The sequence below is a fragment of the Hyperolius riggenbachi genome, chromosome 1 (genome assembly GCF_040937935.1).
Source record: "Hyperolius riggenbachi isolate aHypRig1 chromosome 1, aHypRig1.pri, whole genome shotgun sequence".
Lineage (NCBI taxonomy): Eukaryota > Metazoa > Chordata > Amphibia > Anura > Hyperoliidae > Hyperolius > Hyperolius riggenbachi.
In genome coordinates, this window is record NC_090646.1 from 9,216,684 (window position 1) to 9,233,099 (window position 16,416).

Genomic DNA, 16,416 nt, shown 5'->3' on the forward strand with positions numbered 1-16,416 from the left:
ACAGAACAGTACACAGAATGCTATATAGTGTGGCTGAACGAGCGGTGTACTACTGTTCCCAGCAGACACAGAACAGTACACAGAATGCTATATAGTGTGGCTGAACGAGCGGTGTACTACTGTTCCCAGCAGACACAGAACAGTACACAGAATGCTATATAGTGTGGCTGAACGAGCGGTGTACTACTGTTCCCAGCAGACACAGAACAGTACACAGAATGCTATATAGTGTGGCTGAACGAGCGGTGTACTACTGTTCCCAGCAGACACAGAACAGTACACAGAATGCTATATAGTGTGGCTGAACGAGCGGTGTACCACTATTCCCAGCAGACACAGAACAGTACACAGAATGCTATATAGTGTGGCTGAACGAGCGGTGTACTACTGTTCCCAGCAGACACAGAACAGTACACAGAATGCTATATAGTGTGGCTGAACGAGCGGTGTACCACTATTCCCAGCAGACACAGAACAGTACACAGAATGCTATATAGTGTGGCTGAACGAGCGGTGTACTACTGTTCCCAGCAGACACAGAACAGTACACAGAATGCTATATAGTGTGGCTGAACGAGCGGTGTACCACTATTCCCAGCAGACACAGAACAGTACACAGAATGCTATATAGTGTGGCTGAACGAGCGGTGTACTACTGTTCCCAGCAGACACAGAACAGTACACAGAATGCTATATAGTGTGGCTGAACGAGCGGTGTACCACTGTTCCCAGCAGACACAGAACAGTACACAGAATGCTATATAGTGTGGCTGAACGAGCGGTGTATTACTGTTCCCAGCAGACACAGAACAGTACACAGAATGCTATATAGTGTGGCTGAACGAGCGGTGTACTACTGTTCCCAGCAGACACAGAACAGTACACAGAATGCTATATAGTGTGGCTGAACGAGCGGTGTACTACTGTTCCCAGCAGACACAGAACAGTACACAGAATGCTATATAGTGTGGCTGAACGAGCGGTGTACTACTGTTCCCAGCAGACACAGAACAGTACACAGAATGCTATATAGTGTGGCTGAACGAGCGGTGTACTACTGTTCCCAGCAGACACAGAACAGTACACAGAATGCTATATAGTGTGGCTGAACGAGCGGTGTACTACTGTTCCCAGCAGACACAGAACAGTACACAGAATGCTATATAGTGTGGCTGAACGAGCGGTGTACCACTATTCCCAGCAGACACAGAACAGTACACAGAATGCTATATAGTGTGGCTGAACGAGCGGTGTACTACTGTTCCCAGCAGACACAGAACAGTACACAGAATGCTATATAGTGTGGCTGAACGAGCGGTGTACCACTATTCCCAGCAGACACAGAACAGTACACAGAATGCTATATAGTGTGGCTGAACGAGCGGTGTACTACTGTTCCCAGCAGACACAGAACAGTACACAGAATGCTATATAGTGTGGCTGAACGAGCGGTGTACTACTGTTCCCAGCAGACACAGAACAGTACACAGAATGCTATATAGTGTGGCTGAACGAGCGGTGTACTACTGTTCCCAGCAGACACAGAACAGTACACAGAATGCTATATAGTGTGGCTGAACGAGCGGTGTACTACTGTTCCCAGCAGACACAGAACAGTACACAGAATGCTATATAGTGTGGCTGAACGAGCGGTGTACTACTGTTCCCAGCAGACACAGAACAGTACACAGAATGCTATATAGTGTGGCTGAACGAGCGGTGTACTACTGTTCCCAGCAGACACAGAACAGTACACAGAATGCTATATAGTGTGGCTGAACGAGCGGTGTACTACTGTTCCCAGCAGCGACACACAATGACTGGGGGGGACCCTGGCTAGCGTGGCTGGAGCGCGAACTACCCTGCCTGCCTACCCAAAGCTAAACCCACAGACAAATGGCGGAGATATGACGTGGTTCGGGTATTTATTTACCCGAACCACGTGACAGTTCGGCCAATCAGAGCGCGTTCGGGTCCGAACCACGTGACCCGTTCGGCCAATCACAGCGCTAGCCGAACGTTCGGGGAACGTTCGGCCATGCGCTCTTAGTTCGGCCATATGGCCGAACGGTTTGGCCGAGCACCGTCAGGTGTTCGGCCGAACTCGAACATCACCCGAACAGGGTGATGTTCTGCAGAACCCGAACAGTGGCGAACACTGTTCGCCCAACACTAGTTACCGGTCCCTGTTTATGGAACCTCTTCTCTTTATTACATTTAGGACTGCATGGCGGTAAAAAGCATGCTATCCGCACGCTTCTTGTCCTCATGCAAGGCCTGGGTTGTTGTGTCTCAAAAAGCGTGGCCTTCTCCTCCTGCGCCTCCTCCTGTTCCATCACGTGTGCTGCTGCTGCTGCTGGGTTAGCGTTACCGGTCCCTGTTTATGGAACCTCTTCTCTTTATTACATTTATGACTGCATGGCGGTAAAAAGCATGCTATCCGCACGCTTCTTGTCCTCATGCAAGGCCTGGGTTGTTGTGTCTCAAAAAGCGTGGCCTTCTCCTCCTGCGCCTCCTCCTGTTCCATCACGTGTGCTGCTGCTGCTGCTGGGTTAGCGTTACCGGTCCCTTTTCCTGGAACCTCTTCTCTGTATTACATTTATGACTGCATGGCGACAAAAAACATGTTACCTGTGCAAAGAAACATGACATTTTCCACATTTAAAAGACAGTTTTTCCTTCGAAACTTTACAATCAATTTTCTCAAAAACTAAGCTCTTTTTCAAATATTTTTTTTCCTCTTGTACCCACTCCCAAGGTGCACATACCCTGCTAATTTGGGGTATGTAGCATGTAAGGAAGCTTTACAAAGCACGAAAGTTTGGGTCCCCATTGACTTCCATTATGTTCGGAGTTCGGCGCGAACACCCGAACATCGCGGCGATGTTCGGCGAACGTTCTCGAACCCGAACATCTAGGTGTTCGCCCAACACTACCGACAATGCCGCCAACCTGCTGTCTGCCATCAGCACTGGAGACTTTCTCCACGTCCCTTGCTTGGCCCACGTCCTGCACCTGGTGATGCAAAAGTTCATGTGCACCTACCTGGGGGTGGAGGAGCTGTTAGAAGCGGCGCGGAAAATTGTGCGCACTTTCCGCCGCTCAGCAGCTGCCGCAGCAAAACTGGCAGACATCCAGCAGCAGGAGGGCCTGCCACGACACCACCTTATCATAGATGTGCCAACTTGCTGAACTCCACCCTGGCGATGTTGGAGCGGCTGGTTGAGCAGAGGAGGGCTGTCAACCGGTACATCTATGATGCCACTGTCGCCGGCACCGGTAGCAGAAGCAGCACCACACTCCAGCTCCTCACCAACGCGCAATGGGGGCAGATGCAGCAGGTCTGCTTGGTGTTGGCTCCCTTCCTGCAGGGAACCAACCTGGTGAGTGAACAACGGGCATCCCTCTGCCAGTGGGTGCCCTTTGTTTGTCTGCTGGACAGGGCACTTGGCGATTTGGTGGATTTGGGAGAGGAGGCCCTGAAGCAGCTGGAACAGCAGCCGCCTGTGCAGTCCACTGCTCCACAGGTATTTGAGTCCCTGGAGGAGGAGGAGTTGGAGCTGCTGGACGTTGCTGCTGGGGGGGAACATCGGAGCGCAGCAGCAGTGGTGCGAGGGTGGAGAGAGGAGGAAGAGTCTCAGGGGCAAGAGGAGGAGGAGGAGGACGCTGACCCTGATGTCTCTGTTAGACGGTCCACCCTGTTCCTCATGGCAGCGCACATGCTGCGCTGCCTGCGCACAGACCCCAGGGTCAAGCGGATGCAAGCGAGGGAGGACGTCTGCATCAGCATGATCCTGGACCCACGGCTGAGGGGGAGGTGGGATCAGTTTCTGCCTGCCAGAGACCGTGAGCAGCGAGCAAGGGAGTTGCAGGAGATCCTTGTTCGGCGACTGGAGGAAGCCTTCCCCCCGCCTTCCACTCCCTCTGTCCCTGTCCAGCAGCCAGCAGCACAGCAGCAGGTGCCTGCGGCTAGCAGCAGCATCAGGCGCCCAGGAGACCTTCTGTCATTGACGCAGGCGTTCTACATGAAGGTACAGCAGCCGAGAGAGGAGGTGCGGGCAGCAGCCACCTTCGGTGAGAGTCACAGCCAGTGCATGATCCGGATGGTGACCGACTACATGGGGTCCTTCAGTGGGCTTGACACCGGCAGCGAAGAGCCTGTGGACCCCATGGAGTACTGGGTGGAGCGCTTGCACATCTGGAGGGAGCTTGCGCAGTACGCCCTGGAGGTATTGTCTTGCCCCCCTTCCAGCGTGCTGTCTGAGAGGTGCTTCAGTGCAGCCGGTGGCGTGGTCACCGAGAAGCGCTCTCGTCTGTCCACAGAGGGCGTGGACAGACTGATATTTTTTAAGATTAACCAGGCCTGGATAGAAGGCACGTTCCTGGCACCTGTTGTCGGCGAAAGGAGGACATGAGGTGCCTGCCTGGGAATTATAATACATTGCCTGCTGCCTGCTATACGTGACGACTCCTCCTCCTCCTGTTGGCCTGCTGCATTGATTTACCTATGAATTTATTTATGTATTTATTTATTTATTGTATTTCTACCGGACTCCTCCTCCTGCTGCTGGCCTGCTGCATTGATTTACCTATGAATTTATTTATGTATTTATTTATTTATTGTATTTCTACCGGACTCCTCCTCCTCCTGCTGGCCTGCTGCATTGATTTACCTATGAATTTATTTATGTATTTATTTATTTATTGTATTTCTACCGGACTCCTCCTCCTGCTGCTGGCCTGCTGCATTGATTTACCTATGAATTTATTTATGTATTTATTTATTTATTGTATTTCTACCGGACTCCTCCTCCTCCTGCTGGCCTGCTGCATTGATTTACCTATGAATTTATTTATGTATTTATTTATTTATTGTATTTCTACCGGACTCCTCCTCCTGCTGCTGGCCTGCTGCATTGATTTACCTATGAATTTATTTATGTATTTATTTATTTATTGTATTTCTACCATACTCCTCCTCCTGCTGGCCTGCTGCATTGATTTACCTATGAATTTATTTATGTATTTATTTATTTATTGTATTTCTACCGGACTCCTCCTCCTGCTGCTGGCCTGCTGCATTGATTTACCTATGAATTTATTTATGTATTTATCAAATTTATTGTATTTCTACCGGACTCCTCCTCCTCCTGCTGGCCTGCTGCATTGATTTACCTATGAATTTATTTATGTATTTATTTATTTATTGTATTTCTACCATACTCCTCCTCCTGCTGGCCTGCTGCATTGATTTACCTATGAATTTATTTATGTATTTATTTATTTATTGTATTTCTACCGGACTCCTCCTCCTGCTGCTGGCCTGCTGCATTGATTTACCTATGAATTTATTTATGTATTTATCAAATTTATTGTATTTCTACCGGACTCCTCCTCCTCCTGCTGGCCTGCTGCATTGATTTACCTATGAATTTATTTATGTATTTATTTATTTATTGTATTTCTACCAGACTCCTCCTCCTCCAGCTGGCCTGCTGCAATGATTTACCTATGAATTAATTTATGTATTTATTTATTTATTGTATTTCTACCGGACTCCTCCTCCTCCTGCTGGCCTGCTGCATTGATTTACCTATGAATTTATTTATGTATTTATTTATTTATTGTATTTCTACCAGACTCCTCCTCCTCCTGCTGCTGTTGTATTTATCCTGCTGCTGTCAGTGGTCCCACCGCCAGAGTCCACACTATGCATTGCCTGCTGTCAGTGCCACACGTCACTCCACCTCCTCCTGCTGCTGTTGTATTTATCCTGCTGCTGTCAGTGGTCCCACAGCCAGGGTCCACACTATGCATTGCCTGCTGTCAGTGCCACACGTCACTCCTCCTCCTACTGCTGCTGTTGTATTTATCCTGCTGCTGTCAGTGTGGTCCCACCGCCAGGGTCCACACTATGCATTGCCTGCTGTGCTGTCAGTGCCACACGTCACTCCACCTCCTCCTACTGCTGCTGTTGTATTTATCCTGCTGCTGTCAGTGGTCCCACCGCCAGGGTCCACACTATGCATTGCCTGCTGTCAGTGCCACACGTCACTCCACCTCCTCCTGCTGCTGTTGTATTTATCCTGCTGCTGTCAGTGGTCCCACCGCCAGAGTCCACACTATGCATTGCCTGCTGTCAGTGCCAAACGTCACTCCACCTCCTCCTGCTGCTGTTGTATTTATCCTGCTGCTGTCAGTGGTCCCACCGCCAGAGTCCACACTATGCATTGCCTGCTGTCAGTGCCACACGTCACTCCACCTCCTCCTGCTGCTGTTGTATTTATCCTGCTGCTGTCAGTGGTCCCACCGCCAGGGTCCACACTATGCATTGCCTGCTGTCAGTGCCACACGTCACTCCTCCTCCTCCTGCTGCTGTTGTATTTATCCTGCTGCTGTCAGTGGTCCCACCGCCAGGGTCCACACTATGCATTGCCTGCTGTCAGTGCCACACGTCACTCCACCTCCTCCTGCTGCTGTTGTATTTATCCTGCTGCTGTCAGTGGTCCCACCGCCAGAGTCCACACTATGCATTGCCTGCTGTCAGTGCCACACATCACTCCACCTCCTCCTGCTGCTGCTGTTGTATTTATCCAACTGCTGTCAGTGGTCCCACCGCCAGAGTCCACACTATGCATTGCCTGCTGTCAGTGCCACACGTCACTCCTCCTCCTCCTGCTGCTGTTGTATTTATCCTGCTGCTGTCAGAGGTCCCACCGCCAGAGTCCACACTATGCATTGCCTGCTGTCAGTGCCACACGTCACTCCACCTCCTCCTGATGCTGCTGTTGTATTTATCCTGCTGCTGTCAGTGGTCCCACCGCCAGAGTCCACACTATGCATTGCCTGCTGTCAGTGCCACACGTCACTCCACCTCCTCCTGCTGCTGTTGTATTTATCCTGCTGCTGTCAGTGGTCCCACAGCCAGGGTCCACACTATGCATTGCCTGCTGTCAGTGCCACACGTCACTCCTCCTCCTACTGCTGCTGTTGTATTTATCCTGCTGCTGTCAGTGTGGTCCCACCGCCAGGGTCCACACTATGCATTGCCTGCTGTGCTGTCAGTGCCACACGTCACTCCAACTCCTCCTACTGCTGCTGTTGTATTTATCCTGCTGCTGTCAGTGGTCCCACCGCCAGGGTCCACACTATGCATTGCCTGCTGTCAGTGCCACACGTCACTCCACCTCCTCCTGCTGCTGTTGTATTTATCCTGCTGCTGTCAGTGGTCCCACCGCCAGGGTCCACACTATGCATTGCCTGCTGCCAGTGCCACACGTCACTCCACCTCCTCCTGCTGCTGTTGTATTTATCCTGCTGCTGTCAGTGGTCCCACCGCCAGGGTCCACACTATGCATTGCCTGCTGCCAGTGCCACACGTCACTCCACCTCCTCCTGCTGCTGTTGTATTTATCCTGCTGCTGTCAGTGGTCCCACTGCCAGGGTCCACACTATGCATTGCCTGCTGTCAGTGCCACACGTCACTCCACCTCCTCCTGCTGCTGTTGTATTTATCCTGCTGCTGTCAGTGGTCCCACCGCCAGAGTCCACACTATGCATTGCCTGCTGTCAGTGCCAAACGTCACTCCACCTCCTCCTGCTGCTGTTGTATTTATCCTGCTGCTGTCAGTGGTCCCACCGCCAGAGTCCACACTATGCATTGCCTGCTGTCAGTGCCATACGTCACTCCACCTCCTCCTGCTGCTGTTGTATTTATCCTGCTGCTGTCAGTGGTCCCACCGCCAGGGTCCACACTATGCATTGCCTGCTGTCAGTGCCACACGTCACTCCTCCTCCTCCTGCTGCTGTTGTATTTATCCTGCTGCTGTCAGTGGTCCCACCGCCAGGGTCCACACTATGCATTGCCTGCTGTCAGTGCCACACGTCACTCCACCTCCTCCTGCTGCTGTTGTATTTATCCTGCTGCTGTCAGTGGTCCCACCGCCAGAGTCCACACTATGCATTGCCTGCTGTCAGTGCCACACGTCACTCCACCTCCTCCTGCTGCTGCTGTTGTATTTATCCTGCTGCTGTCAGTGGTCCCACTGCCAGAGTCCACACTATGCATTGCCTGCTGTCAGTGCCACACGTCACTCCTCCTCCTCCTGCTGCTGTTGTATTTATCCTGCTGTTGTCAGAGGTCCCACCGCCAGAGTCCACACTATGCATTGCCTGCTGTCAGTGCCACACGTCACTCCACCTCCTCCTGATGCTGCTGTTGTATTTATCCTGCTGCTGTCAGAGGTCCCACCGCCAGGGTCCACACTATGCATTGCCTGCTGCCAGTGCCACACGTCACTCCACCTCCTCCTGCTGCTGTTGTATTTATCCTGCTGCTGTCAGTGGTCCCACCGCCAGGGTCCACACTATGCATTGCCTGCTGTCAGTGCCACACGTCATTCCTCCTCCTACTGCTGCTGTTGTATTTATCCTGCTGCTGTCAGTGTGGTCCCACCGCCAGGGTCCACACTATGCATTGCCTGCTGTGCTGTCAGTGCCACACGTCACTCCACCTCCTCCTACTGCTGCTGTTGTATTTATCCTGCTGCTGTCAGTGGTCCCACCGCCAGGGTCCACACAATGCATTGCCTGCTGCCAGTGCCACACGTCACATTTTCAGTTTTGTTTTTTTAAGTACACCTATTTCAATGTGAATTCACTTTAAAAAAAACACACAAAAAAACCCCGAATTCACGAATACGAATTTTTAACGAATTTTTAGGCGTAACCTCGAACCGAATATGAACTCGAACCGAATTTCGTGGTCGAAGGCGAATTCGAATTCGAATGTCACGCGGACCCGAATTCGAATGTACCCGAACCGAATTTTGGTACATCTGAGCAACCCTGGAGGAAAAGCAGCACCCCTCAAAAGACAAGCCACCCTCCTTCTCCTCTTCCTCCTTCAGGTGCATCGTCTTCATCCGCTTTCTCCCTTGAACCTTCACAGCCACCCTCCTTCACACCGCCTCTGCCCTTGAGCGGTTCCTGCTCCTCTGCCCACAGCAGTAGCGTGAAGGAAGTCTTTGAGCGGAAGAAGCCAATTTCGGCCAGTCACCCTCTTGCCCGGCGTCTGACAGCTGCCGTGGCGGAACTATTAGCTCGCCAGCTATTACCATACAAGCTGGTGGAGTCAGAGGCTTTCCGTAAATTTGTGGCCATTGGGACACTGCAGTGGAAGATACCAGGCCGCACTTATTTTTCACGAAAGGCCATACCCAAACTGTACCGTGCAGTTCAGAGGCAAGTGGTGTCATCTATTGCGAAGAGCATTGGGTCAAGGGTCCACCTGGCCACGGATGCCTGGTCTGCCAAGCACGGGTAGGGCCGCTAAATTATATACAAAGCCCATTGGGTCAACCTGGTGACCGATGGCAGCAAGCAGGGAGTACGTGGCTGCGCAGCAGACTGACTTGTCACACCTCCACGGCTTGCAGGCAGGCCTCCTGCCACCTCCTCTCCTTCTCCTCCAGCTACATCCTCTTCGCTGTCAACCTCCTCCTCCTCCTTGGCTGAGTGGCAGTTGAACTCTAGCGGTGCTGTCATCTCCTCTTCCTCTCCAGCTACACAGCCCCATCTCCCCAGAGCCTACGCTGCATGCCAGGTACGACGGTGTCACGCAATTTTAGACATGTCTTGCCTCAAAGCGGAGAGTCACTCCTGGCTGCTCTTAACAAACAGGTGGAGCAATGGCTGACCCCGCACCAGCTGGAGATCGGCAACGTGGTGTGTGACAACGGCAGCAATCTCCTTTCCGCTTTGAATTTAGGAAAGCTGACACATGTACCCTGCATGGCACATGTGCTGAATCTGGTCGTGCAAAGATTTGTCTCAAAGTACCCAGGCTTAGAGGACGTCCTGAAGCAGACCAGGAAGTTGTGTGGGCATTTCAGGCAGTCTTATACGGCCATGGCATGCTTTGCGGACATTCAGCGGAAAAACAACTTGCCGGTGAGACGCTTGATATGCGATAGCCCAACTCGCTGGAATTCCACCCTGCTCATGTTCTCTCGCCTGCTAGACCAGGAGAAAGCCGTCACCCAGTACCTGTACAACTACAGTAGAAGGACACAATCTGGGAAGATGGGGATTTTGTGGCCCAACAGCTGGACACTGATGCGAAATGCATGCAGGACCATGCGGCCGTTTGAGGAGGTGACCAGCTTGGTGAGTCGCACTGAAGGCACCATCAGCGACTTGATCCCCTACGCTTACTTCCTGGAGCGTGCCGTGCGTAGAGTGGTGGATGAAGCTGTGGAGGAGCGGGAACAGGAACAGCTATGGCAGGAGGATTCGTGGGAGCGATTTACATCCGAACCACATGTTTCCTCGACACCTGCGGCACCACAGAGGGGGGAGGAGGAGGAAGAAGAGGAGTCGTGTGGGGAAGGAGAGGAGTCAGACTCGGATGAAGATTACAAGGAAGGTGTTTCTGTGGAGGAGGAAGAGGCGGCGGCGGCAGAAGAAGAACAACCGCAGCAGCCATCACAGGGGGCTTCTGCTGCTCCACGTTCCCGTGGTATTGTTCGTGGCTGGGGGGAGGAAGAGGAGTTGCATGACGTCACTGTGGAAGAGCAAGAGGAGATGGAGAGTACGTCTGGATCCGACTTTGTGCAGATGGCCTCTTTCATGTTGTCCAGCCTGTTGAGGGACCCCCGTATCAAAAAACTCAAGGGGAATGACCTATACTGGGTGGCCACGCTACTAGACCCTCGGTACAGGCACAAAGTGGCAGACCTGTTACAAACTCAACACAAGGCGGAAAGGATGCAGCACTTGCAGAACAAGCTGTCAATGATGCTTTACAATGCATTTAAGGGTGATGTGACAGTACAACGCAATAAAGGTACCACTGGCAGTAATCCTCCTCCTCCTCACCAGTCCATGGACAGGACGCTCCAGCGATCTCGGGGTGATGCCAGACATGCGGACATTCTTTAGTCCAACGCCTCGCAGTAGCCCTTCGGGATCCACCCTCCACCAATGCCTGGACCGGCAGGTACCTGGCCTTAAGTGTGGATGTACACACTGCGACTGCGAGCAGCGAGGATGAACCCTTGCTCTACTGGTTGCACATGCTTGACCTGTGGCCAGAGCTGTCCCAATTTGCCATACAACTTCTCTCTTGCCCTGCTGCAAGCGTCCTGTCAGAAAGAACCTTCAGTGCAGCTGAAGGCATTGTCACTGACAAGAGAAGTCGCCTAAGTCATGACAGTGTTCAGTACCTAACCTTTATCAAAATGAATGAGGCATGGATCCCTGAGGGCTATTGTATGACCGAAGACTAAGTCAGTCCCCACACACAGCATCTCTGCCTGCAGGCCGCTTGACTGCCTTCTCTGCCACCACCACCAGGGTCCAGGACTCTAGGCGGATTCCAGAATTTTTAAGGCCGCTGCTATACTAATTTTTCTGGGGCGTGCACATGCCTGCCTAATTTTTCTGGCTGAACTGCAGGTGGCTGCAACAAAAAAACAAAAGGCATGTACATGTGCCCATCCCCCTTCGTGATCATTACCTTGCCGCGGTGAAGGGGCTTGCGTATCACAATGAAGCAATGACCGCCGGCTATATGAGTGTCTCGGGTGGGGGTGGAACACCAAAGATAATAAGGTCGTTGTTTCATTGTGGTCAGACCAAATTTGATCAGCTGGACAGTCACTGTTCTGTCATTCAGCTACATCAGCCGGGCGACCATATGGGCTGAAAAGCCACCATCACCTGCACTCTCATCATGGTGCGCACCAGTCCAGCACGGCCGTCACTACACAAACGGCTGTTTGCAGTCACTGCATACTTTCACTGCATCTGTGACTGCAAATTATACCTGGCAGTCAGTGCATAACTTGCAATTAAATTGGATGGCAGACTTGCCCTCCATAACGGATTCCCGTTAAAGGATTTAAAGTTGATTCATTACAATTAGGGCCTCAAAAGGTCCTCCTGAGTCCTGTATTGTTATTTTTGGTCACTACCTCAGGGCAGGCGTGCCTGCCTGCTGCCCTCCTTGCCTGGATGTGTGGTGGGAGCCGTTTGTTAGGCTCCAACTCCAGACCGGAATCACACCAGGAAGGGTTCCCCCGCCATTAGCCATGGTCAGTGGTCACAATGGTATACTTGACCTCCATAACAGATTCTCGCCGGATACCAACCTGGTGAATCGCAGTGAAGGCACCATCAGACTTGCCCTCCATAACGGATTCCCGTTAAAGGATTTAAAGTTGATTCATTACAATTAGGGCCTCAAAAGGTCCTCCTGAGTCCTGTATTGTTATTTTTGGTCACTACCTCGGGGCGGGCGTGCATGCCTGCCTGCTGCCCTCCTTGCCTGGATGTGTGGTGGTAGCCGTTGCTCAGGCTCCAACTCCGGAACGCAATACAACCATCTACAGTTTCAAACAATTTAAAAATACAACCATTTACAGTTTCAAACAATTTAAAAAAATGGTAAAAAACTTGCCCTCCGTAAAACATTCTTGGCAAATGCTTTCGACTTGGTTTGTCTTCCGCTGGGTCAAGGGTCCATCTGACCACAGACGCCTGGTCTGCAAAGCACAGTCAGGGCAGCTACAGCATGGGTCTCAGCAGGCTCCCACTTCGGGCTGGAATCCAACCTTCATTCCCCACCCATTACCCGTGGATGTGGTGACAACAATGGCAGACTTGCCCTCCATAACGGATTCCTGTTAAAGGATTTAAAGTTGATTCATTACAATTAGGGCCTCAAAAAAGTCCTCCTGAGTCCTGTATTGTTATTTTTGGTCACTACCTCGGTGCGGGCGTGCATGCCTGCCTTCTGCCCTCCTTGCCTGGATGTGTGGTGGTAGGCATTGCTCAGGCTCCAACTCTGGAATGCAATACAACCATCTACAGTTTCAAACAATTGAAAAATACAACCATCTACAGTTTCAAACAATTTAAAAAAAAAATGGCAAAAAACTTGCCCTCCGTAAAACATTCTTGGCAAATGCTTTCGACTTGATTTGTCTTCCGCTGGGTCAAGGGTCCATCTGACCACAGATGCCTGGTCTGCAAAGCACGGTCAGGGCAGCTACAGCATGGGTCTCAGCAGGCTCCCACTTCGAGACGGAATCCAACCTTCATTCCCCGCCCATTACCCGTGGTGACAATGGCAGACTTGCCCTCCATAACGGATTCCTGTTAAAGGATTTAAAGTTGATTCATTACAATTAGGGCCTCAAAAGTCTTCCTGAGTCTTGTATTGTTATTTTTGGTCACTACCTCGGGGCGGGCGTGCATGCCTGCCTGCGCCCTCCTTGGAGGTGTAGTGGTAGCCGTTGCTCAGGCTCCACACCGGATTCCATCCCTCATTCCCCGGCCATTACCCGAGGTCACAAATGGCCAACTTGCCCGCCTCCATATGATTCTCGTGAAAGGAATGTGGTGTCATCTTTTCCCGCCATAACTGGTTCACGTTAAAGGATTTAAAGTACATTCATTTCAAATACGGCAAGCCCTCGATAGTCCTCCTGTATTGTTATTTTTGGTCACTACATCGGGGCGTGCATGCCTGCCTGCGCCCTCCTTGGATGTGTAGTGGTAGCCGTTGCTCAGGCTCCAGATTCAAACCCTCATTCCCCGGCCATTACCCGGGGTCACAATGCCAGACTTGCCCGCCTCCACAGGATTCTCATTGTAGCGGTACTGAACAAGTACACAGCAAGTAGAAAATGTAATTTAAAAACAAAACATAAGCTTTTTAACAATGCCATGGAAAGTTGAGAAGGCAGTCACACATTACCTGACATCACTGAGTGAGGAAGAGCAATCTTGCCATGTTGCGCAGTAGTCCAGCATGGCCGTCACTACACAAACAGCTGGTAACTTGTGGACGCGTTACACAGTTAGTTTGGTGCGTCAGTGTGAAGCAGTACTCTAATTACACTCCCTGATTGATGTATACACATGCAAGATGTTTTAAAGCACGTTAGGCCTGCAATGTAGCATTCAATGTGATTTCTGCCCTTAAAACGCTGTTTTGCTTCACATCCAGATTTTTCCTCGGGACTTTTGGCATGTATCTCACTCTGCCATGCCCCCCTCCAGGTGTTAGACCCCTTGAAACATCTTTTCCATCACTTTTGGGGCCAGCATAATTTTTTCTATTTTTTAAAGTTCGCCTCCCCATTAGAGATGGGCCGAACCTCCGATTTTAGGTTCGCGAACTTTCGCGGAACGTTCGGTTCGCGTTAAAGTTCGCGAACCGCAATAGACTTCAATGGGGATGCGAACTTTGAAAAAAAAAATAATTATGCTGGCCACAAAAGTGATGGAAAAGATGTTTCAAGGGGTCTAACACCTGGAGGGGGGCATGGCGGAGTGGGATAGATGCCAAAAGTCCCCGGGAAAAATCTGGATTTGACGCAAAGCAGCGTTTTAAGGGCAGAAATCACATTGAATGCTAAATGACAGGCCTAAAGTGCTTTAAAACATCTTGCATGTGTATACATCAATCAGGTAGTGTAATTAAGGTACTGCTTCACACTGACACACCAAACTCACCGTGTAACGCACCGCAAACAGCTGTTTGTGTAGTGACGGCCGTGCTGGACTGGTGCGCACCATGGCGAGAGTGCAGGTTTTGGTGGCTTTACAGCCCATATGGTCGGCCTGGCTGATGTAGCTGTCAGAACAGTGACTGTCCAGCTGATCAAATTTGGTCTGACCACAATGAAGCAACGACCTTATTATCTTTTGTGTGCCCCCCGAGACACTCATCTAGGCGCCGGTCATTGCTTCATTGTGATACGCAAGCCCCTTCACCACGGCAAGGTAATGATCACGAAGGGGAATGGGCGCATGTACATGCCTTTTCTTTTGTTGTTGCAGCTGCCCGCAGTGCAGCCAGAAAAATTAGGCAGTCATGTACACGCACCCGAAAAATTATTACAGCGGCCGCTGCTAGCAGAGGCCTAAAAAATTCAGCAATCCGCCTGGAGTCCCGGACCCTGTTGGTGGTGGCGGAGAAGGTAGTGAAGCGGCCTGCAGGCAGACATGCTGTGTGGAGGGACTGGGAGCGACTTAGTCTTCTTGGGGCAGGCCAGGCAGCCAGTCACACGGCGTGCAGGCAGAGATGCTGTGTGTGCGGGGACTGACTTAGTCTTGGGGCGGGCAGCAGCCCTCCGGGATCCATGCCTCATTCATTTTGATAAAGGTGAGGTACTTAACACTTTTGTGACTTAGGCGACTTCTCTTCTCTGTGACAATGCCTCCAGCTGCGCTGAAGGTCCTTTCTGACAGGACGCTTGCGGCAGGGCAGGAGAGAAGTTGGATGGCAAATTGGGACAGCTCTGGCCACAGGTCAAGCCTGCGCACCCATTAGTTCAAGGGTTCCTCATTGCTGTTCACAGCAGTGTCTACATCCACACTTAAGGCCAGGTAGTCGGCTACCTGCCGTTCCAGGCGTTGGTGGAGGGTGGATCCGGAAGGGCTACGGCGAGGCGTTGGACTAAAGAACGTCCGCATGTCCGACATCACCATGAGATCGCTGGAGCGTCCTGTCTTTGACTGCGTGGACACGGGAGGAGGATTAGTGGCAGTGGTACCTTGCTGGCGTTGTGCTGTCACATCACCCTTAAAGGCATTGTAAAGCATAGTTGACAGCTGGTTCTGCATGTGCTGCATCCTTTCCACCTTCCGCTGAGTTGGTAACAGGTCTGCCACTTTGTGCCTGTACCGAGGGTCTAGTAGTGTGGCCACCCAGTACAGCTCATTCCCCTTGAGGTTTTTTATACGGGGGTCCCTCAACAGGCAGGACAGCATAAAAGACGACATCTGCACAAAGTCGGATCCAGTACCCTCCATCTCCTCTTGCTCTTCCTCAGTGACGTCACGTAAGTCAACCTCCTCCCCCCAGCCGCGAACAATACCACGGGAAGGTTGAGCAGCACAAGCCCCCTGCGATGCCTGCTGCGGTTGTTCTCCTGCCGCCGTCCCCTCCTCCTCCTCCTCCCCCAAAGAAACACCTTGCTCATCATCCTCTGAGTCTGACTCGTCTTCTGCACACGACTTCTCTTCTTCCTCCTCCTCCCCCCTCTGTGCTGCCGCAGGTGTTGAGGAAACAGCTGGGTCTGATGAAAATTGGTCCCATGCCTGTTCCTGCCGTAACGGTTCCTGGTCACGCTCATTCACAGCTTCATCCGCCACTCTACGCACAGCACGCTCCAAGAAGTAAGCGTAGGGAATTAAGTCGCTGATGGTGCCCTCACTGCGGCTCACCAGGTTGGTCACCTCCTCAAACGGCCGCATGAGCCTGCATGCATTTTTCATCAGTGTCCAGTTGTCGGGCCAGAACATCCCCATCTTCCCAGACTGTTTCGTTCTACTGTAGTTGTAGAGGTACTGGGTGACGGCTTTCTTCTGTTCTAGCAGGTGGGAGAACATGAGCAGGGTCGA